General features: G+C 42.8%; 1 long non-coding RNA gene across 1 annotated transcript in view; it reads left to right on the forward strand.

Moving 5' to 3' along the window:
- Positions 1-6343: 6343 nt before the first annotated feature.
- Positions 6344-24590, forward strand: part of LOC131277347 (uncharacterized) — a 53419-nt gene continuing 35172 nt past the window's right edge. Inside the window, exons 1-3 of the long non-coding RNA XR_009184535.2 lie at positions 6344-6548; positions 7326-7528; positions 13487-13604. This is a non-coding gene — a long non-coding RNA (uncharacterized lncRNA). The remainder of the gene's footprint in view (positions 6549-7325; positions 7529-13486; positions 13605-24590) is intronic.

A 24590-nucleotide genomic window follows, 5' to 3' on the forward strand; every position in this document is an offset into this window, starting at 1 on the left:
TTCTCTAATAGGAAAGCAAGAATCCCCCAAATACAGGGGCAATGACTAGTGAAGGAAGATGGTCTACTTATGGGTCTTTGATATTGATGACTGTAAGAACCTTTACTCTTTTTCTTTTTTTTTTAAAGATTTATTTATTTATTTATTTCTCTCCCCTCCCCCCCACCCCAATTGTCTCTTTTCTGTGTCTGTTTACTGCGTCTTGTTTCTTTGTCCACTTCTGTTGAGAGCGGCACTGGAATCTGTGTCTCTTTTTTGTTGTGTCATCTTGTTGTGTCAGCTCTCTGTGTAGGTGGTGCCATTCTTAGACAGACTGCACTTTCTTTCATGCTGGGTGGCTCTCCTTACTACGCGGGGGGACACCCTTGCGTGGCACAGCACTCCTTGCTCGCATCAGCACTGCTCATGGGCCAGCTCCACATGGGTTAAGGAGGCCCAGGGTTTGAACCATGGACCTCCCATGTGGTAGATGGATGCCCTAACCACTGGGCCAAGTCCAGAACCTTTACTCTTAAAATTGAAACCTAGCCTAGTATTATAGGGTACTAAGAGTTGCCTTCTGGGAGCTTCCTTTTTGCTCAAATGTGGCCTCTCTCTAAGCCAAATTCAGTGTATAAATACATTATTTTCCCCCAGTGTAGGACATGAATCCTGGGGATGAGCCTGTCTGGCACCAAGGGATTATTACCAAGCACCAACTAGCAATGCAACTGGAAAAAGCCCTTGACCAAAAGGGGGTAAAGGTCAAGACAAATGAGTTTATAAAGCTAAGAAACTTCAAAGTGAGTTTCTGCACATCTCAGCAGGATCTTACTGCCTGCCAAAGTAGGTACTATCCCAAATTTCAGGGCTCCTGAGGATTCTGGAGATATCCAGACACTATAGTCATCATTAGAGCATTTTCATTATCTCAGTGATAATAATAAAAAACAAACAAAAAAAATCCACCACCCCTCAATCTTTCTGTGCTTTCTTTGTTGTCCGCAGCTCCCCTTTCTGGCTTATTTTGCACAAATACTTTTTTTTTTCATCTATAAATTGATTTCTATTTACATTTTATATAAATGGAATCATACACTATATTACACAATACTTTAGTTCATTGTAATGCAATTTTCCTGTATTTGTCCTTTTCTGTCTGGCTTGCTTCACTCAACATACTGTCCTCCAGGTTCATCAATGTTGTCAATGTTATGACTTCATTTCTTCTTACAGATGCGTAATGTTCCATTGTGTGAATATACCACAGTTCGATTATCCATTTATCAGTTGATAAGTAAAGCTGGTTGTTTCCAGCTTCTGGCAATTGTGAATAATACCACTGTGAACATAGATGTGCAGATGTCTCTTCATGCCACTGCTCTCACAGCTCTCAGTTCCTCTGTGTATATACCCCATAGTGGTATTGCAAGGTCATGTGGGAAATCTATATTCAACTTCTTTAGGAACTGCTGAACTCCACAGTGGCTCTACATTCTGCATTGCCAACAACAGTGAATAAGTGTTTCTATCCACATTCTTTCCAACATTTAGTTCTCTGACATTGAATACTTTTTCATGTTTTTTTGCCATTTGTATTTCTTCTTTGGGCAAGTGTCTATTCATGTCTTTGCCCCATTTTTAATTGGGTCATTTGTCTTTATATATATATATTTTATTCATTTAAAAAAAAATATTACATTCAAAAAATATGAGGTCCCCATTCACCCCTACCACCCCCACCCCACCACTCCCCCCACAGCAACACTCTCCCCCATCATCATGACACATCCATTGCATTTGGTGAGTACATCTCTGGGCATCGCTGCACCTCATGGTCAATGGTCCACATCATAGCCCACACTCTCCCACGTTTCATCCTGTGGGCCATGGGAGGACATACAATGTCCGGTAATTTTCCCTGCAGCACCACCAAGAACAACTTCAAGTCCCGAAATGCCTCCACGTCTCATCTCTTCCTCCATTCCCCCACACCCAGCAGCCACCATGGCCACTTTCTCCACACCAATGCCACATTTTCTTTGATTCCTTATCACAATAGTTCATGAATAGATTATCAGTAAGTCCACTTTAATCCATATTCTATTCCTTCATCCTGTGGACCTTGGATTGGTTGTGTCCATTCCACATCTATATCAAGAGGGGGCTTAGATTCCACATGGATGCTGGATGCAATCCTGCTTTCAGTTGCAGGCACTCTTGGCTCTATGGTGTGGTGGTCGACCTTCTTCAACTCCATTTTGGCTGAGTGGGGTAAGTCCAATAAACCAGAGTGTAGGAGCTAAAGTCTGTTGAGGCTCAGGGCCTGGCTATCATATGGTCAGTCCAGAGATTCAGATCCTCTGGGTATATATTAAACCCCAGCACCAACTACAGTTCTGGTAAACATAACAGGAAAGACTTGTGAAAAAAGATCACACCTTAGTCTAGCTCCATCACATAGAAACACCAACTCCAAAGAAGGGCCCACTAACATGGCACTGAACTCCATCTGCCATGACCATAGAACCTGTGGGTCTCTGTCATCCTCAGAAGAACCAGTACCTGGGGTTATATCTACTTTATCTGTCTCTGGGACTCTGCTCAGGTGTGCATAAGGGCAAACCCTCTGATAACCTCCCAGCTCTTTTTTGGAGACTCATAGCTATGTAAACTCATTTGTCCTTTCCATTTCCCCCTTGATTCAGGTCAAAAAGCATTTTTAACTCCTGGTATTATATGTAGACTGAGATATTCTGCTGGACCAAGTTGACCCTTGTATTCAGGGTCATTTTCTAGTTAAATCATTAGCTGGTACTTGGTAGTAATCCCTCGGTGCCAGGGAGGCTCATCCCTGGGAGTCATGTCTCACGCTGAGGCAAAGGCAACATATTTATATGCTGAGTTTGGCTTTGAGACTGGCCACCTTTGAACAACATGGAGGCTCTCAGGAGGTAACCCTTAGGCACCCTGCAGCTCTAGGCCTTTTTCTTATTTCAGGTACACATACTCACAAGCATATTCATTAGTATCAAGGGCTAATTGTTGGACCTTCCTTCTTTTTTGGTTTTGCCGTTCACTTAGGGGATTGTTGCTGTCCCTTTAGGGACTGTGATAGAGCTCCCCTGGCTAGGAACTCAGCACTCCCTCAGTTGTTTTTAATTGTATCCACTATGAAAATATCCAGACATTTTTGTGTACCCTGGATATATGCCCTCTAGAACTCCCTGCCAACCGTGTGTCCCTTGTCAATAACATCCCACACCAGTATTCCTCTGCTGCCATTGTTGAACCTCTCTGTGATCCAAAACTTCCTGAAAAGTGAAGCCCAATATGTTGCCAGGTTCGCTTATAAGTAAAATGGAATATAGCGATGAGTTTAAAGGTTAGATATAGGATACATATTAACTTGGAAAAATTAAGGTAAAAACAAATTGGGGTATCAAAAAATTTAAAAATGCAAAAGCTTTGTTTTTGATGTTTTGCCTTCCATCACTGCAATAAGTGTTGACCTGTATGCAGCTTGGCAAGGCAACTACTTGCATCTTTTCCTCAGTGTCTATGTCCTATCTTTTTCTTTTCTGTTTTCTAATTATTAAGCTTATATTCACAAGAGTTTTAGATCACAGTAATTCATATATACCATATACAGTACTCCCACATATCCAACATAAAACCTTTTCCCTTCCACAGCAATAATCTTTTTACATATTCATACTATATATTCTGAAACTGATGTACAGATATTGAGACAATAGCTTTCAAACAAGGTAACATTTGTGTTTACGTTGTGGTTTATATTTTATTCTACACCAATTCTCTAAATTTTTAGTTATCTTATGTTTTACATTATTATTTACATTTTAGCCTATCAGCCCCTATACATTTTTGGTGTAATTTTACATGTCTTATATCCATCCTTACATACCCTTGTGAAACACTTCTATTGCCCACACAGTTACATTAGCTCCATCTATTCAATACCCTTTTCCCCCTCCCCTTAAGGCCCACAGTGACAGACAATCTTCATTGCTTGAAGGGCCATGTTTAGAGATACTTGCAACACTGTTGAGGGCTTGACATGCTCAACTGCCCTAAGCCCAGGGAGCCACCATTTCTCTTGAGAGATACAGTTCCCTCTATTTGATGGCATCAGTCCTCCCCAGGATATAGGTATACCTTCACTCTCATTATTTGGGTCTCTTTCCAATGATGTAACCCACTATAGCAAAATGAGCATTCACATATTCCCTAGGAGCCTGTCCTGCATCAGATTATCCCCTTGAAGCAACTTAAACAGGTAACGTTCCTTATTACATTTTTGAAAAGGTTTTCTCAGCATTATACTCTCAACCAAATACCTGACAATCTTCTATGTTCATATGTTGCCCCACCTCCCCCCAATTTCTTGGACAATATTACCCATCTGCCCATCCCTAGCCCCCCTTAAGCCTGCAAAGCCCCACCCAAAGGTAATCCTATGCCCCCATTTTATCCCTTACTTGTATAAATACTTACCTCCAGCTTATCATAGAGTTCACCCATGTAGGTGTCAGCTTACATCCTTCCTCTACCCCCCGATTTCCTGTAAGCCTATCATCCAGTCTCAAGCTCTCTGAGGCAGCTTTGTTTACTTATTTCATATCATTGAGGTCATGTAGTATTTGTCCTTCAATACCTGTGTTGCCTCACTCAACATAAGTTTCTCAAGATTCATACATGTTAACACGTGTGTTTGTACTGTATTCTTAAAGCTGAGTAGTATTCCATTGTATGCATGTACTGCATTTTATTTATCCATTCATCTGTTGATGTGCATTAGGGCTGACTCCAACTGTGGCGATAGTGAACATTGGTGTGCATGAATCGGTTTGTGTCCTTGTTTTCAGTTCTTCTGGATATATACCCAGCAGTGGAATTGCTGGGTCATATGGCAAATCTATGGTTAGTTTTTTGAGAAACCACCAAACTGTCCTCCAGAATGGTTGGATCCTTCTGCATTCCCACCAGCAGGGGATGAGTGTTTCCATTCCTCTGCATCCTCTGCAGCATTTGTAGTCTTCTGTTTTTTTCATAGCTGCCAATCCTATGGGAGTAAGATGGTATCTCATTGTAGTTTTGATTTGCATTTTGCTGATAGCTAGACATTTGGAGCATTTTTTCATGTGCTTTTTAACCATTTCTATTTCTTCTTTGGAAAAGTGTCTCTTTAAATCTTTTTCACATTTTTTTAAATGTGTTGTTTATCTTTTTATTTTCAAGATATAGGAGTTCTTTATATATGCAAGTTAGGAAGGTATTAATTGAGATAAGACACCTGAAAATCACTCAAAACCAGAAATATATCATCTCTCCTCATGACCGACTGTCAAGAAATTCTGGAGACATTAGCCTGGGGTATCCATCCCTAGTCCTCTGTATCTGAATGGTGCAAAACAGATGTGTCTCCAAGAGGAAGCCACTCACATGAGAAAGCAGGAAAGAGCTTCAGCATCAGAACTTAGGTGAATGTGCCTCTGGGCCAGGGATTTGAAGCACTTCCAACATCAGAAGTTCTGGTAAACACTCTTGGGCTTACAGGAGTCATCCTTGGATTGGGTGGAAGGAGGACCTCTCTCCATGGAGGCCACCTCTGGCCTGACGAAAGCATTCCCTGGAGGAATACTGGGGGCCAACTGGGCAGCTGGTGGTGGAGCCTGAAGAGGAAGGCCTGGGGCCCAGCCTCCCTCAGCAGACTGGGTGCACCCCACAGCTGAGGCTGGGATCAAGGGCTCCAGAGAAGAGACCCTCAAGATCCCAGGAGGGGCATGCTGAGCACCCCCACAGAGGATCCTTGGGTCACTTGAAATGTGGGGCATCTGAGGAAGGAAAAAGGACTGAGTAGGAGGGGCCTCTGCTGGTCTCCCTAGTTTTGTGATTTGAAGAATGATCTTCTCACCTCCAGTCCCACTGGGGACAAGGCCCCCACTTCCTGTCACCAACTGTGGCCTGGGGAATGCAGGCAGCAGCAGAGAGCTGCCAGGAAGGAAAGATGGGGGTAGGTGCTGCCCCCAGGGAGGTGGGGGTGGTGGGCCAGGAATGGGTGAAGGGATTGGCAGGACAGTGCCAGGATACAGGGAAACTCCAGAGTTCATGGTCTTGTCTGGTCCCAGCACTGGAGATGCTGTAGAGACAAGGAAATGGGTGGATTTAGAGGCCACAAAGGCAACGCTCTTGAGGCTATCAGGAGCTGTCCTTTACTCATTAGGAAATTGAAAGGTGAAAAAAGTGCTTATTAAAAATTTCTTCACCTACGCAGCTCTAAATATACCCAGGCATAACTAAGATAGTTTTCTCTTAATCCAATCTAACTAGTTACTCTGTGTTCTTAGCTCCCAAAAGGACATCAACCAGACCTTCTCATTTCTGCTTACAGGAATAAGAATAAAATATCAACTGAAAGCAAAACCAGAGAATAGCATCAGAAGCACCAGTATCTGAATCTAAACTGTCACTGATAAATCACGGAAACTGGAACAACAGTTATGAGTTTAACGTGCTTGAGATGACACAGGACTGGAAAATTGCAGGTACCCTCCTCACAAGACCCCTGGAAGGTCTAAAGTCATCACTTGTTTCTTGTTTTGGACTTGCTTTTCTTTTCATCTCTCCCCTGGGTGTTTCCCTATACAAATTCAAGTTCCCATTCTCACTTTGAACTGGTTTTGGGAAGATTATCCCAGTTCCTTGCTTGTGTATTTGCAATAAATCACCTTCTCACTGAGAGACGTGTTTCTTCTTTGTGGTGCTGGAACAGGCATGCCGTTCTGTTGAAATGGCCATGCATATGTCAAGAGAACAGAGCTTTGAATTTCAAAAAGTGAGCAGGCACCTAGGTGGAGGAAATTCAGAATAGCACCTGTCCCTCTAGTGATTTTAGGTTCTAGAACTCCAGGTCAGGGTTTTCCCATAAGAGAACTTGCTCCCATTCAGTGAGGCTCCCAGACCTCTGAGTGTGAAGGAGAAAGAAGCACGTGCTATCAGGACAGCCCCTCTCTGAGGAAATCACTACCAGAAATTCAGCCAGACTCAATATTTGGTGGAGGCATTCAGTCAGCCTCTTGACCAAAGAGCTGTTGTCAAGGAATTCTTTGGAAAAAATACCCCTCAGCATGCTCACGAGCAAATAAGGGATGTTCTTTTGGGTAAGTTCTAGGAAGCACAAGGGCATCATGAAGGTGGTAAATTCTTAAGATTATGTTCTGCATCATCTCTTCAGACTGTTACCAATACTACTATTACTTCTAGCACTATTGGTGATAGAGTAACATATACCTAATTGTATCTCTTCTCCTTCCCCTCTTCAGAAAGAAACCACCCTTCATTGAGTGTTTTACTGAAAACAAATAGCAGCCACTATTCCATGACCATGAAGTATTCATGGACTATGAGCAACATCTTCACCTCAACTTTAAAATGAAGAGCTGAGGGTTCACCATGAGGAATTAGAGAAGATGAATTGGTTGAGCATCTGAGTTTACACCGTTTAAGAAAAAGTCATAAAATCCAGGTAAACCCAATCTCTAAAACCAGCTGAAGTTACCACAAGTGCCCTGGAAACATTGAATCAAGGAGTGAATGCAAAAGGCCTCTGGGCTGGGACCATTAGAGTAACTTCCAGGCTGCCTTGCAGACAGGCTATTTCACTGCTGACTTGGCCATGATGAACTCTACCAAAAAGTTTTTTTACGTTAGACCATTGATTCTAACTGTCCCCATAGGATCTCATTTTTCTTCCAGTAAAATCATAAGTTCTCAGGTACATGAAGTAATGACAAAGGGTGGAGACAAGCCTCTCTACACTACCACACAACATAAACCCACTACCATTTAATACTCTTGTTATGTGGTTTTTTTCTAGAGAGAAATTCTTCCTGCATCCAAACTTTCTCATACCTATTGTAGCCCTCTCACATATCTAGATGTACCTCTAAGAAGACCCCTTCCTCAACTTTCCAACCTACCCCACCAATTTCCAGGTGAGAGGTTCTTGGTGGAGTCCAGTGATTTCTCCTTCCTCGAGATTCATCTCAAATCTTGTTCCAAGAAGATGGGTCAAATGTGAATTTCTATGGATTTGAAGGATATCAGGGACCCTGATAACACACCACCTTATCCTAAGTGCTTACCTTTTTTTTTTTTTAAGATTTATTTATTTATTTAACTCCCCCCTCCCCTGGTTTTCTGTTCTCTGTCTATTTTGCTGCATCTTGTTTGTCCGCTTCTGTTGTCTTCAGTGGCACGGATGTGGGTGGTGCCATTCCTGGGCAGGCTGCACTCTCTTTCGCACTGGGCGGCTTTCCTCATGGGCACACTCCTTGTGTTTGGGGATCCCCTTCATGGGGGACACCCCTGGGTGGCATGGCACTCCTTGCGTGCATCAGCACTGCGCATGGGCCAGCTCCACATGGGTCGAGGAGGTCTGGGGTTTGAACCACGGACCTCCCATGTGGTAGACAGACGCCCTAACCACTGGGTCAAGTCCACCACCCCTAAGTGCTTACCTTTTGAAGTCACCTCGGTACACTTGGACATGGACCACTGCTATCTGACAACCTCTAGCAAAGATTCAATTCTACGCCCTGAGAGTGAACCGCTGCCAACAGATTCTCAGGAATCCACGGAAAGGGTGGAGAAGTTTGAAATTCAACAGGACTAAAATGGAGCACTCAGACATTCTACGGGGGGGGGCAGAGGGCAGTTGGGCTTGAAGTGGGGGAGGATAGAACTTCATCCAGGACTCTGACAGGGGAATTGCAGGTGGTCCCTTCAAAGTATACTGGGACAGCACAATTATTAGGGACTTTGTTAGAGCAATTTAGTGATTCTTCCTAATTCATAGCACAAAGACTTCTTCCTAGGTTCTATACTTAAATTATTTATAAATAAACATTGGTTTGTGCTGGAAGACCCCTCCACATCAAAGAACTCCAGGCTTGTAGGCTTACAGGAAAAATCTATGCTTTTTTTCTCATTCATTGGTAGTTAAGTATTTAAAATTTTCATTTCAATGATTTTGATTGCTTTTAACAGGTAAACATTGCATGGTGCGAAAGTCAAATTTGGCACAATGGAATATGTAGTGAGAAGTCTTCCACCCACCCACTTCCCCTGGCATCCCAGTCCACATCAGCAGAGGACGCTAATGTTTTTGCTCTTTTTGCGTCTTTCCAGGAAAATATCATGCAACTAAAAGCAAATGTGATGTAAATTCGTTATAAACATTTTATGTTTATTTCTGATTTTAAACAGTTTATACAAGAGTATATATTTGTTATCTAGTGTCAGTTTTACTGCAATTACTGTCTTTCGGCTGGTAGCTTGTTTTCAAGTCTTCTTTCCTTAGCATATGCTACAAGGAGAAGTTCTTCAATTAATAAAACCTTTAAAATATCCCTAAGAATAATGTTCCCAGTTTTAGCAAATAAAAAAATAAACCCCGGTAAATTTTGAAATTCAGTAAACAATGAATTATATTCTAGCATAAGTATGTCTCAAATTGTATATGACATATATGCTAATTCACATTGTTTTTATGAGATTTAAGTTTAAGTTAGGTGTCCTCTATTTCATCTGGCAATGCTACATAAGAAGTGTAACCCATTATGTTTTTAATGTTTACCCCATAAAGAAAAAGAAAGCACTGAACCTACAGTAAAGACAACTGAATTTGTATCTATGCTCCCCCCAAACACACAATTTTTACATTTCTACTGAATCAGAAAACAGTCACAGGAAGTATTACAAAGTCTGGATTTTTATTCTACTTCATTGCTAAGAAGCCTGCTAAGAATTTTGCCTCAAGTTTAAGGACTCAAGAAAGCCATGAGCTAGTTTCTGGACTCAGATTATCAAATGTCCTGATGAAAGCTATTAAAAAAAAAACCTTCAAACAAAATCTTACTGAGTCCACATTTACTGTACATATTAAATAAACTCACTAAAATATATTCTAATATGGGAAAAGTCCTAGGATACAACCAGCAATGGAGTTCAGAGAAAGCATAGCTTTGAAGGAGTTTCCAGATCCCAAATACTTTGCCAGGATGGTTCTATAAGGAACCCTGCTTCTGAATAGGAAAAAGGGCATATTCTTTGAAAGGCCATGAGCCAGAAGAAAACAAATGCAGCCAAGGCATGCATAAGCAATCCTTCCAATCTGAGGACATGGCCCTAGGCTAGACCTCTTCTAAAACACTTCATGGAGGACCCTATCTCAGGGCATGGGACTGTCCTCCACATCTGTGAGTCTAAACATCATGAGTGGTCCTTTCCCACATGCTTTCTCCCAGAGCCAGGGATGGCTGCTCGGGTTCCTGGAGAAGAGGCATGGCCTGAACACGCATCACAGAGACTTAGGTGGCTCCACCTCCTGCCTCTCTTCCATGGCCCTCCCAGGACCTGGTCCCTGTGGGACCTGGAAGCTTGGTGCTTGCACATGTGGCTGTGGGGGCAGGGCTCTGTCACCTGTTTTCTGGTCCTCCAACCACCTCTGATGTCAGTTGGGAACCGGTTCCAGAAGGGAAATGTATGTGCACAGGGAGGTGGACGAGTCCATAACTGTGAACCCCAGGGCCTGTGGGGGAGGGGTTGTCCCATCACCCTAGTCCCACCACTTCCAGCTGCTTTTCTATGTCAGTTGTATAAAAAATAAAGGTGAAGAGTGCGCCAACTCATGACTTCCTAGTGGTGTCTCTGGGCTCAGGACTGTGTGTGCTCCTGTGAATCAGGAGCTGCTCCCTAAGGCTGTGGCTCTGCCCTCACTTGTCCCTTCCACTGTGGGGGGAGCATCTATACTGTGGGAGGGTGAGGGTGAAGCACTGTAGATCAGACCAGCTACATTTGTTCAACTAGATGGTATAGAGTTAAATTAACTTTAAATTGTTAATAATGTGACCTAAGTCTATATCTGTTACATTGTAATAATACAAAAAATGAGGGAAAATATTTCAGTGTATAAAATACCTTCTATTGAGGAAAGAGGGAACACTAAACATTAAGTGCAAATCAGCATATCTTGGATATTTCACTATATTACTTTTTAAGGTAGAAATATTAACCAGTGTTCATGATGAAACCATTATTTTATCATGAATGCGACAGTCTTTGCTTCATGGAATAATAAACAGTTTTTCAAGGTCTGGTGTCAATTGTGATGGATCTTCAAGCTCAGGTTATATATAATAGATATAAGATTTGGGCAAAATGGACAAAAGTATGTGAGAGTCAATCGACTAAATCCAATTTACAAAAGATAATGTATATTTTCTAACTACTTGTAAAATTTGTTCTGCACATGTCGTATGCTATTAAATGATTGAAATGTATTCTCTATATTTATATATATACATGCACAGAATTATTTTAGAGAGAGTTGGTTCACAGTGTTAAACCTGGCTACATACCACTACTTTCATAACTGGGGCTTTAACTACTTTTATGATTGTATCCAGGAGCTGAGTTCCTCCGGGTGGAAGTGTTTCGTGGGGTTGTTAGCAGATCAGTTAGTGTATCTGAGGATAGAAGGATGTTTTGTACCTGATTGTGGGTATGCAGAGAAGAGGTTGATTGTGTATCTGAAAATGTGATATTCTCTACATGTATTGGTGGGCCTCTTATGGACTGTAGAAATTCAGGGTATGTGAGCTCTATTGTGCATGTCTTTGGGAACTGTGTTCCTATGAATTGAAAGTTTGACACTCGTATTTGCATTTCATAGGTTGGTTGGAATGTGATAGATACCTTGAGATCTGTGAATCAGTGGTGTCTGTGTGGATATTTGGGGTTAAGTGGAGGACCTATTTTTTCAGTGAGCCTGAGGCTTTGGATTCTTGGATCCTGTGAGATGCAGTGCATGTATATCAAGGAATAGGTGTTATGTATTTGCAGTTTGAGGCTATGGAAACATTATATGCTGTGTGTACTTTCCCCATGACTCTGGGAATTTTGTGTGTTTAAGTTTGGAATTGCCTCTGCATATGCATATGGGCAATGCTAGGGAACATGTCAGTATATTAGTTGGTAGGGACTGTGTATCTTCTGTATATTGGTTGGATGTGTGGAATCATTGAAATGTACTCAGGGTATGTTGAGTGGTGATGTATGTTTGGGTGACTTTCAGGAGTTGTGCGTAGATATTTTGGTGTTGAAGGGAAACTGTATAATAGTGTGTGAAGCTGGCAGATGTATATGTTCAGATGGAAGGATTGTTGTGTTTCATGTGCCTATTCTGAAAGATGCTGGAGATAGGTTGATGATCATTAGCAAGTGTAGGGACTAAGTAAATGCCAGAGCTGTATTTGTATTTGGTGATACAGGGTGGTATTTTTTCATATTTGTATTGTATAGGGGAATGGTGGGTAAAATTGAGGCATGTGGTACATTTTACGTGTAATGAGTGTGTACTCTGGGTCACAGTGATTTGGATATATATTTCCCAGTAGTATGTTATTGAAGCTTTCAGTAGAGAGTTATTAGTATGTCTTGTGGGCACTTAGTATGTGTATATATATCTCATTGAATGGTGGGGTTGTGTGTTTATACATGGAAGTGAACATCTTAGTGTGCTTGAGCTGATCTCACAAATCCCACACCATGGTTTTGCTTAAACAGCTTATGTTGATGTCTCATTTGAGACTGGAGTCCAGGTCAAAGTGTGGGGAAAGCTTGCTTCCTCTGAAAGCCTGTAACATTCTGGTGCATCTTCTGGGAATCCTTGCAGTTCCTTGGATTGTTTCTCAGCCTCTGGTCAGTTGGTGATATCCTTTCCTTCCCAGCTTCTGTAACTTCTTGCTTCTCTTCCTAAGGCCTACAGCCATGTGGAGCAGGACCCACCCACAATTTTAGATGGGCCACGCATGACCTGAAAATGAAAACCAGAGGAAATCCTGTTAACACTGGGTTGACAGCCACAGGAAAGTGGATTAAGGTTAAACACAGGTCTAAATTGCAGTGCCTAATTCAATCTACCACAGTGGGATGATTGTATGTATTGGAAGTATGTCTAAAATTTTGAGTTGTGGGAGTGGGGGTATCTAAAACCCCCACATAAAAACCACAAAGACACAATGTGGGGAGAGACAGAGGGTGTGCCTTGACCTGGGAGGATGGAGCGTGGTCTGAGGGCTGCAGACCACATCCTGGCATTGCAGCCCACATGTTGGATGTGAAGATTGAGGCCTGGAGGCAACAGCCCTCAACCTGGGGGCAGGACATGTCTTACCCTCCTCTTCCCATCTCAGGTCTTCACTGAGTGGCCCTTATGGCCAGGCTCCCTGATGCCCCAGACTCTTCTACTCTCCAAAGGCTGGTGACAGGCCCTTTTCCCTTCAAATTCTACACCAGGGCATGGGGTCACATGGGCCCTGCCATAATGCACTACTAGTAAGGTCTGAGGAGACTCTGAAGGTTATTTTGCCACCACTGGGAAACTGCCCCTAAAAGGAAGTCTTCCTGATTTCTGTTGCAGGAATGTGGGACTGAAGGTGGAGGTTTGTTCCAAAGGCCAAGGAAGGAGGCTGAGGACCTGCAGATGTGGAAAGCAGAGCATGCTGCATGGAGCCCAGACAAGGCCTGAAAGAGGCCAGGTATCAGGGGTGAGGTCAGAAAAAGGATTGGTTCTGCAGTAGCAGGTGGAGAGAGCATGTGAGGGATGAGAAGACCCCCAACCCCAACCCTAACCCTAATACCCACACCTCCCCTTTTCCCAGACTCACCTTCTGGCTGCTGCTTCCTCAAGCTGAAAGCCCTGTGGTATCATCAGCCCAGAGCTTACCAGTCTAGGTTCTGGCTGCAGGCCAAGTTCCCTGCTTACCCATCCTTCCATCAGCAAACATGTCTTAATAGGAAGGCCCCAGATGAGAAATGGGTATTAAAGCAAACCCAGTATCTCATCATTGGGCATCTAGAAACCATAAGGTTGAGAAACCTGCTCAAACATTGGGACAGATGTGGCTGGAGGCAGCCCTAACATGAACTAGCCATAGCAGCAGGGGAAGCAGCAGTGGGAGATGAGAATATCCTCTGGGTGAGGAAACTGCTGCCCCTGTTGAGAGGGGTCACCTGGAAAAGGCCTCGATGGAGAGGTCCTGACCTTGGAGGGCCAGCATTGTTGGAGGTAGGTCCATCCCAGGGAGGTACCTGAGCTGTCCTCCCTGTGGTGGGTGCCTTCTCTGCATTCTGCCCTTCCCCAGCTTCAGGGAACATAATCAAGAGGGAGCCTGGGGTCAGGGCTAGAGCAGAGCCTCTGCTTCCAGAAAGCCTAGCTCAAATTTGGTTCCTGCATGTTGATTCCATGCCCTTTGCACCTGTTTCAGTAGTCTTCCCCCTCTGAGCCAGGTCTCACTTCTTTGTGAAATGAGGATAACACTGCTAGCTCTGTAGAGCTGTAAATATTATGGTGAGTACATTCAATTTATAGGAGCTGTGATTGGCATATTGTGAGTTCTCATAAAAATGTTCCTTCTTACTTTTACTAGGTAGAACCCAACTGCCCAGTCCCCTAATGCACTACACTCCACTCTGATTCCAAACAAAATTAATTACAAAACCCTCTGTGATTTCTATCCTTTAGCACTGGGACCTGACCCATTCAGCTCTGAATTCTGCACAGCAGCCTTCACAGTGTTTGCACAAAGGACACCACAAGGAATTGTTTGCTGAATAAGGATTCAATGACCTGAGAATGGTTTTAGCTGCCCCCGAGGGTCAGAGTGCAGTAACATGCAGTAACAGTCTCTTCTAAACTTGGTGATTTAGAAGTCACTGCTACCTGTGGCAGAAGGCAAAATGACAGAGTGCTTCCCTCCAGGCCTCCTTACCCTTCCCCTTGTCACACTGCAGTGCCTCCCACTCTGCCTCTGGGACCTGGTTCTGGGACTTCCCCTTGAACGTCAGTCAGTGACAGGTGCATGTGCTCATGCTCTCCTCCTGAGGGTGAGATGTCGGCCAGACTGCTTTTCTTTAGTCTACCCTGACATGTGAAGGAGTCTAGATCAGAGGAGAACTTCCAGAAGAGCCAATCTGCAAACCCCCACCCTCAGACACCTGCAGGAAATCTACACCTATGGCTGTAATCAGTTGAGCTTTGCAGTAGATTGTTTATCTGAACAATTGTGGCAATGGATAAGTGGTATACCTGGAAAATATCTTGAACCTCAGTGCCCAGATGCAGATATCCCAGGAAGAGGATTCCAGTGTAGGGTAAATATTTTTATGTGAGGAAATTGACTCTCTCTTTGAGCATTTAATTCTTCTCTTCCATTTTCAATCACGGGTTTTTTGTTAACACTCAACCTTATTTTCATTCCCCTGTTTCTATCTGCAGAGTCCACTAGGATTATAGCACTAAATCTCATTGCTGAGTGTACATTTCAGAATTAGTTTGCATGTGAGTCCAGGCTAGAGATATTTGTTTATATCTGGTTTCCTGCACTTTATGTAAGACCTGCATGAGGCATCTTTACCATGACATTGATGCTCCATAAACAGTTGTTGAGTGAAGAAATGGGATATATCTGTTTGAATCTCTAAAATGCAAACTGGAATTCAGAGGTTATTGAACAAGATGGTTAGTAAAGAACCTCTGTAAAAGGATAGGTAAATGGGTATGGGCAGAGGGAGTAGTCAAATTGTGACATAGACCCCAAAACTGTCTCAGCTGGACAGGTGGACTGTGGCTCTAGAAAGTCTGCCATTTCCTCAGTTGAACTGAGTTATCCAGATGTTTCTCACATGCTTCCATCAGGAAATGGATTATGAGCCTCCTGGGAAAGGGCAAGGCCTGGAGAAAGTGGCTCCCAGTCCTGACAATCTCTGCAAGTGCTGCCATCTAGGCTGTCTCCCACATACATTCCCATCTACTAGAGACTGGAGGCCTTCCATGCAGATGCAGAGAGATCTGTGGCCCTTGACACTCTCCACAAAACTCATCCCTTTTTAGGCTCAGAACCATTGCTTGATATGCATTATTTTTTTATTGTATTTTCTTGAAGATACATATATTATGAATAATATTACATCTAAAAACATAAGAGGGTCTCATTAACAACAGCCCACCCCTCCATGCATTCTGAGTGTGTGTGTGTGTTCTGCAGGTTGTGTGCATGTTGGTGTGTTTATGGATATGGGGGTTTCTGTGTATGTAAGCTGTGCTAGTACATGTGAATTCAAAAGGTGGGGACCACGGGTGTGTCAAAGTGAACTTTAGATGGTAAATACATGTGTGGGGTTGTGCTGGAGGTTTCTGTATATACATGAAGACTTGTGAGCTGGGTGTCCTAGGGCTGTGGACAACTTATGTGAAAATTCATGGAGTTTGTAGGTAGATTCTACAGGTTTGGAGAATGCAGGAAGCTCAGGCAAACTCTGGAGTGTGTGTTAATTCACAAGGCTATGTTTACTCTTCTAATGCATTCATTGGAGGATTGGCCATTAGTAATTTGTGGGTATTCATGGAACAAAGCAAGTCAAGTGGCCTCCTCTGGGTTGAACAGGGAGGAGATTGTAGTATTTTCTCATCAAAGACACTGTAGAAAGGAACAGCAAATATTCTGCCTAGCAGCACAGTGGACCACTTTCGAAACTTTTGCATGTGTGTGTTTTGGGGTGGCTCTGTTTATTTTGAGGGTAAAGTGGGATATTGTATATGTGTCTCTTTGTGAGGTGCGAATTGGGTCTGTGTCTGTTCAGAGTGTAGGCATTAAATACGTGCTCACACTGCCTGGGTGGGAGTTCAGGGCATTTGTTTTTGGTGTGGACCAAATTTGGAGAGGAGTGACTGGATTTTGTGGGGGGCTGGGTTTGTGAAGGTGAACATAATAGCGGGGCCTATGGACACATTCTGTTCATAGTTTGTCAAGATGGAGGTTTGTGTGAGTTTTGTATTTGGGGTGTGAGGTTATTGTGCCCATTTAGGTGAAAGAGGGGGTGTTGTGTGTGAGATTTAGGAGAATGTGGAAAAGTTGCTCTTTGTCTTCAGGTTCTGAGGCATCATACCTAGATGTGTGTTCACGGGATTTGGGGGACTGACTGTTCCTTAAGTACTTGGTAATATCTGAGTTTATCTTGAATGCATTTGGTTGTTGTCAGAGTCTATGGGATTGATTTGGGGGTTTTGTGAGTTTTGGTTTATTTTTTATGGGATATGAGGATATGTTTACTACTAAGTGCTTGTTTGTCCATAGATGTTTAGAGATTGTGTTTTTGTACTAAAGATTATTTTTTACTGGGAATTGTGGGGTTTATATAAATATATTTTTTAAGTTACATTAAAAAAATATGGGGTGCCCATATAGTCCCCACCCCCTCACCCCACTGCTCCCACATCAACACCTCTTTCATCATCAAAGCACATTCAGTGCACTTGGTGAATACATTTTGCAGCACTGCTGCACCACATGGACAGTGGTTTACATAGTAGTTTACACTCTAACCCAGTCCACCCAGTGGGCCAGGGCAGGACCTACAATGTCCAGCCACTGTCCCTGCAGTACCACCCAGCACAACTCCAAGTTGTGAAACTGCACCCACATCATATCTCTTCTTCCCTCTCCCTACCCTCAGCAGCTACCATGGCCATTTCCTCCACATTAATGGTACATTTTCCTCCATTACTAATCACAACAGTTCCAGAATAGAATATCAGTAAGTCCACTCGAATGCATACTCTATTCCTCCATCCTGTGGACCCTGGGATGGTTATGTTCACTCCACCTCTTTATTGAGAGGGGGCTTAGATTCCACATGGATGATGGATGCAATTCTCCTGCTTGCAGTTGTAGGCCCTCTTGGCTCCCTGGTGTGGTGCTTGACCTTCTTCACCTCCCTGTTTGCTGGCTGGTGTAAGTTCATTAAAATAGAGGGTAGGAGCTGCAGATCTGTTGAGGTTCAGGGCCTGGCTATCACATGGACAATCCAGAGATTCAGGTCCCCTTAGCATACACCAAATCCCAGTGCCAACCACAGGTCCAGTAAAAGAAACAGGATTGGCTTCTGAACTCAGGTTCAACTCCATCCCACTCAGGAACACCAACTCCAAAGTAGGGCCAAGAGACTTGGCACTGAACTCCATCTGCCATGACCACAGAACCTCAAGGTCTCTAGAGCCCTCAGAAGAACCAATACCTGGGATTGTATCTACTTTGGCTGTCTCTGGGACCCTGCTGAGGCATGCATAAGAGTGACCCCTTTGATGAACTCCTGACTCTGTTTTGGGGACTCATAACCATATAAACTCATATTTTTTGTACAAGGGACTCATTGGAAGGTCTGGCAAATATATAATTAGTGTCAGAGGTTCTTCAGGCTTCCGTGCATTTGTGTGATTGTTACCATGTATATCCATTAGGCAAGGGAATGTCTTGCATGTGTCTGGTTGTTGTGGGACTGTGGTTTGTGTGTCTGCAGATTGTAGGTAGATGGTTGCTATGTAGTTGCTGGCACAGGGTGTCTTTTTTGTTTAATATTATTACTATTTTTTTTAAAGATTTATTTATTTATTTAATTTCCCCCCTCCCCTGGTTGTCTGTTCTTGGTGTCTATTTGCTGCATCTTGTTTCTTTGTCCGCTTCTGTTGTCGTCAGTGGCACGGGAAGTGTGGGCTGCACCATTCCTGGGCAGGCTGCACTTTCTTTTCACGCTGGGCGGCTTTCCTCACAGGCGCACTCCTTGCGCGTGGGGCTCCCCCATGCGGGGGACACCCTTGCGTGGCTCGGCACTCCTTGCGCGCATCAGCACTGCGCATGACCAGCTCCACATGGGTCAAGGAGGCCCGGGGTTTGAACCGCGGACCTCCCATATGGTAGACAGATGCCCTAACCACTGGGCCAAAGTCCATTTCCCAATATTATTACTATTGAAATCATGGAAATGCTTTAATAATGATCGAAGTGATGAATGTACAACTTTGTGATTGTACCAAATACCACTATTTGTATGTTTTGGATTAATTGAATGATTTGTTAATATGTAATAATACAATTGACTCATTTTAAAAATAAGTATTATCAATGTATGATTCCCTGCTATATAAATAGAAGTAAAAACACATTTTTCTGAAAACTGCTTTAATATAAGTTAGAGAGTTGCATGTGGAAGAAAGGGATCCCTCATTAGCTGATGGTGTGAGTGGAGAATGGTGGAGCCCTGTGGAGGACAGTTTGGCATTTCCTCAGCAAGCTAATGACAGAACTGCCATTTTCTCCAGCAATCCCACTTCTGGGTATATAACAGGAAGAATTGAAAGAAGGGACACGAACGGATCTATGAACACCAATGTTCATAGCAGCATTATTCGCTATTGCCAAAAGATGGAAGCAACCCAAGTGCACATGAATAGAAGGATGGATAAGCAACAGTGGTGTATACATACCATGGAACATTACTGAGGTATAAGAAGCAATGCAGTATTAACACACAGGATAACCTGGATGAATCTTGAAGACCTCATGTTAAGGGAAGTGGGCCAGGCACTGAAGGGCAAATATTACATGACCTCACTCATTTGATTAAGCCATTTGAGCAGTCTCATAGAGCGAGTGTCTCCAGGGGACACAGAGGAAATAGGGGTTGTGAGCCTATGCCCATATGGGCAGTAACTAGGATAAGGTGGAAGGGTGTCGTTGTGTAGTGTATGAGGAAGACAGTGGTGCGGCGATGATATTGAGATCAGCAGTGCTGGTCTGTGAGTCGGGTAGAGTGGGGGTTTGGACTATCCATGGGTTGGGAGGAGGGTCGAGGGAAGGAACAGATGAACTGGGGATTTGCAGATCTGTGCTTAAAACTACAATGTTAGGAATATTCTTTTAGCAAATATGGCAGGGGAAGATTACTGGTGTAGGTATTGGATGGGAGTGGTATACAGGAGAGGTTGTACCTGGGGCAGGTTTCTCTGGAATATGTAAGTGCTCATCTTGTCATTATGTGTTATCTCAGTGGGTAGAGACCCACACAATAAGCAAGAAAATATTAAATCCCAATCCAGGGGAGTCATGCTATGTTCTCAAATAGAGGGGCAAGAGTCTCTCAAGAACATAGGCAGTGTTTAATAAAAGAAAAGACACTCAATATTATTTGCAAGTAATTATGAGTCATACTCTTCAGAAAGTGAAACAGATGGTACCATAAGTGCTGGGGGTGGGGGAAGAAAGAATAAATAGAAGGAACACAGGACAGTTTTAGGGCATTAGAATTGTTCTGCCTGATCTTTTATAATGGGAGACTGGAAATTTAGTGTACTAAATAGTAGAAGACTTTAGAAAACAGAAAAATATTTATTATTGTGTTTTGAATTTTGATTCCCAATACAAATAACTTTTAATGAATTTGAGTACATTTTGGTCAAAATATGCCAAAACCCAGAGGCTAAATCACAGAAATATTCCATACACTGAAATATCCTCATACTAAATTACTCTTTATGCCTGCAAAGTATTTTGGTTAATTGATGTTTTAACAGACAGACTTACCCCCTCATTGATTCTCATAATTCACTGGTAGATTCCGGATGGTTTCTTTGGCTATATGATGATTGTGCACATGATTTCCAAGCTTTAAAACACATTTCTTTTTTAACTTTTTAATCGCCCTTGTAAAGACTGTTGAATAGAAATGGTAATGACTGCTCTTCTTTGTCTTTTTCCTAGTGTTAGGGATATGGTGCTAGCATGCAGCTGGTACTTGTGATGTTTGCTCTAAATCTGTTGGATGTATTTCTTTTAGGTTATGGAAGTTCTATTGATAATAAGTGGAAACTGTTACCACAGGCTATTTTCATCTGTTTATGTTTTCATAAACATTTTGTTTTTGATAAGTGTTCTGTAAGGATAATATTTTTAAAAATTTCATCAGAAGTATGAGGGATTTGCTTATAACTCACCCCTCCCCCTCCCACAAGTTTCCCTCTGAGTAGCGTCTTACAACTGTGTGGTACATTTATTACAATTGATGAATAAAACATTAAAGCATTACTACTAACCAAGGTCAATAGTTTACACTGCAGTTTACACTGAATTCCAATGCCTTAAAAATGCCCTATTTTCTACCTAGTATTCCCAGCCCCTCCCCTCAGAACCTCTGCTAAGCACTATCTTTGCATCAATGTTACATGTTCTTCCATTGTTACAATATTAATGTTTACTTTGTCCATGGTTGTTGACCACCTTAATTGGTTCTTTCCTACACCCTACTTTTTTTGGGTTTTGATGCCCACTCTGTCTCAGATTCAGAGGGGGTTTAGATATAATGGGGCAGATGGAAAGGGCTGTTTTGCTTGCAGTTGTAGATACTCTGTTTCAGATGACAGTTGTCCTTCATCATCATTTCGCCCAGTGTCTTTGGCAGATGCCTACAGGTGAAACACAACACTGACCTTAGGATTTTGGAGCAAAACCCTGCCATCCTCTGCAGATAACTACTCCCCTTTTGAGAAACAGCTTTTGGCCTGCTGCTGGGCCTTAGTAGAGACTGAATGCTTAACTATGGGCCATCAAGTTACCATGAGACCTGAGTTGCCTATCACGACCCACCAAACCATTAAGTCAAGAGGGCATAGTAGCACTCCATAATAAAGTGGAAGTGGTATATATGAGAAGGGCTTGAGTGGGTCGTGAATGCATGAGAAAGTTACATGGGGAAGTAGCCCAAATGCCCATGATCACCACCACTGCCATGTCACTTTCTCCTTCCCAGCCCACAGCTTTGGCCTCTTGGTGAGTCCCTTACAATTATTTGACTGAGAAAGAGAAAACTCAGGCCTGGCTTACAGATGGTTCTACATGATATGCAGGTACCACCCAAAAGTGGACAGCTGAGCATTGCAGCCCCTTTCTGGGACATTGCTGAAGGACAGTGGTGAGGCAAATCCTCCCAGTGGGCAGAACTTTGAGCAGTGCACCTGGTTGTTCATTTTGCTTGGAAGGAGAAACGGCCAGAAGTGCATTTGTACACTGATTCATGAACTGTTGCCAATGGCTTGGCTGGATGGTCAGGGACTTAAAAGAAGCATGATTGGAAAATTGGTGAGAAGGAGGTCTGGGGAAGAGTTATGTGAATTGACCTTTTTCAGTGTGCAAAACACATGAAAATTTTTTGTCCCATATGAATGCTACCAGAGGGTAACTTCGGCAGAGAAAGATTATAATAATCAAGTGGAAAAGATGGCCCAGTCTGTGACTAATGCTCAGCCTCTTTCTCCAGCCACTCCTGTCATTGCCCAGTGGGCTCATGAACAAAGTGGCCATGGAGGTAGGGATGGAGGTTATGCACGGGCTCAGCAACACGCACTTCCTCTTACCAAGGCTGACTTGACTACATCCACTGCTGAGTGCCCAGTCTGCCAGCAGCAGAGACCCACACTCAGCCCCCAATAGGGCAACATTCCTTGAGGTGACCAGCCTGACACCTGGTGGCAGGTTGACTCTATTGGACTACTTCCACCATGCAAGGGGCAGTGATTTGTTTTAACTGGAATAGACACATACTCTGTATATGAGTTTGCATTTCCTACATGCAATGGCTCTTCCCAAACTAGCATCCGTTGACTTACTAAATGTCTTATCTACCGCCATGGCATTCCACACAGCATTGCATCTGCTCAAGGAACTAATTTCCCAGCAAATGATGTGCAGGAATGGGCACATGCCTATGGAATTCCGTAGTCTTACCATGTTCCCCAGCAGCTGAAGCAGCTGGATTGATAGAATGGTGGAATGGCCTGTCAAAGACTCATTAACAGTGCCAACTAGCTGGCAATACCTTGCACGGCTGGGGCAATGTTCTCCAGGAGGCTGTGTATGCTTTAAATCAGCATCCACTTAATTGTGCTGTTTCTCCCACAGCCAGAATCCATGGGTCCAGGAGTCAAGGGGTGAAAATGGGAGGGCACTGCTTGCTCTTACTCCTAGTGACCCATGAGGACAATTTTTGCTTATAATCTTTTTGCTTCCATAGTCTTAGTAGTGATGTTCCCATCCTTTCTCCTGGTTTTGGTAATTTAGTCCTCTTTTACTTCAGTTGAGCTCAAGATTTGACTATTTTATTGATCTTTTCAACATAATATTGCTTTTTATTGGTTTTCTCATATTTCATTGGTTTCCTTTCTGTTGTTTATTATTTCCTTTCTTCTCTTTGCTTTGGACTTAGTTTGCTTTTCTCTACTATCTTAAGATGAAGTTTAACTTACTGATTTGAGGAGCTTATTTTCTGATTTGAGCATTCAAGCAATAATGTTCACTCTGAGCATTACTATAATGTGTTACACGTGTTACTCTCAACCCTGTTCATTTCCACTCTATTACAATTAACTAAATTATATCGCTACATACATGTCATCAGCTCTCATTCTGAACCCTGATTCCATTTCTTAGTAACCCATACTCCAGAGTTTATTTCTATGAGTTTACTCATCCCCAGGAGTCATAAAGCATGCTGGGGTGAAGTTATTGCATTTATATGCTGAGTTTGGCTTAGAGACAGGCCACCTTTGAGCACAGGGTGGTTCCCACTAGCTAACTCTTAGGCATTGTACAAGAGTAGGCTAAGTTTCAATTTCAAGAGTGAAGGCTCACAAGCATACTCATCAATATCAAGGGCCCATCAATGGACCATCCTCCTTCACTAGTCATTGCCTCTGTGACTAGTTGGGGGATTCTTGCTGTTCCATTAGAGAAAGTGGCAGAGCTCCCCACAATGGGAATTTGATATTCTTGAGTTATTGTGTGAATCTCCACTCACTGTAAAAATGCCCCATGAACACTAAAATACATTTTATGCCTTATATGTATGCCTGGGTGAGCTTCCTCCCATTTATCCCCCACACTGACACCCCACACCAATGCTCCTTCCCTACCATATTTGAAACCCTTCTGTGACCCAAAACTTCCTTAAAAATGAAGCCAAGGATAGCACCAAGTATAATTAACAGGAAAATGAAATAATGATAGGTTTCAATGTAAGAAATAAAATACATGATAATTTAGAGAAATTAAAATTTTAAAATTGGGATATTAAAAATATAATGAAAACTATTTTTTAAAAACTTTTGTATGTTTTTCCTTTCATCACTGTAATATATCATCCTGCATGTACAGTGATCTTATTTTCTGTAAGATCATTCCTGGACATTCCTCCAGTGTCTTTCTTTTTTTATTTTGTCTTCAAAGAAGTTTTAGGTCACAGTAAAGTCACATACAGAATACAGGTGTATTAGTCAGCGAAAGGGGTGCTGATGCAAAATACCGGAAATCTGCTGGGAATTATAGCGGGTATTTATTTGGGGTAGGCACTTACAGACCATAAAGCATAAATTACTTCCCTCACTAAAGTCTATTGGAGCAAGATGTCTCACAATGTCTGTGAGGGTTTTGGCTTCCGGGTTTCCTGTGTTCCTGGGGTGTGCTTTTCTCTGGGTTCAAGGTTCCCTCCTGGTGCTGGCTTCCCTTTCCTCTGGGTGGTGACTTCCCAGGTCTTCAGCATCGAACTCTAACATCAGAAATCCTGAACTCTATTCTTCACCATGCCTTTTATCTGTGAGTCTCCACCCACCAAGGGGTGGGGACTCAATGCCCTAATCATAA

Source organism: Dasypus novemcinctus (assembly GCF_030445035.2).
Source record: "Dasypus novemcinctus isolate mDasNov1 chromosome 11 unlocalized genomic scaffold, mDasNov1.1.hap2 SUPER_11_unloc_1, whole genome shotgun sequence".
Lineage (NCBI taxonomy): Eukaryota > Metazoa > Chordata > Mammalia > Cingulata > Dasypodidae > Dasypus > Dasypus novemcinctus.